Here is a 600-nt window from a genome sequence, read left to right as displayed (position 1 = left end):
TGTAGCTATATGTGGATTCTTCATATAATTATATGTGATTAATTGAAAATAATTTGGTTTTCTTCGATTTTGATGGTTGTTACGCTTATTGTATGATTATATATGATTAATATGATTAGTAAACCATAAAAAAAAACAATTATGAACCACTGTGCAATGCAGATATCTACTCCGGAATTTGTAGAACTATTCCAGAATGTCTAGAATTATTCTGAAATGAAGAGTCCATAATACATTCTGGAACATTGCCCGAATGCAATCTGAAATACTACCTTCTGATCAGAACACACAATAGTGGCCTAATTTAAAGTTGTTTCATTATAGCACGACGACACATATAAAGTGGTTGTAACTACATCTTGGAAATCAGAACAACTTGCCAGGGAAATAATGGCCTGTTTATCGCCTACCCCAACACATGCGACATTTTTTAAGGTGTCATGTTTTTGTGTGTGGTTTGAGTTTCCTATAGGTGTTCCGTCTTACTTATTAGTATGTCATTATTTATTGTGCAAGGAGGTTGTTAATTCTCCATCTGATGTGTTTGATAGACCTTATCGGCTCTGCTTTGATAAGAGAGCTTTTTGCCTTGTGATCGAC

Source organism: Lactuca virosa, chromosome 5 (genome assembly GCF_052849685.1).
Source record: "Lactuca virosa cultivar CGN04683 chromosome 5, Lactuca_virosa_CGN04683_v6, whole genome shotgun sequence".
In the NCBI taxonomy this organism is placed as follows: domain Eukaryota; kingdom Viridiplantae; phylum Streptophyta; class Magnoliopsida; order Asterales; family Asteraceae; genus Lactuca; species Lactuca virosa.
Note: the sequence above shows the minus strand (reverse complement) of the source record.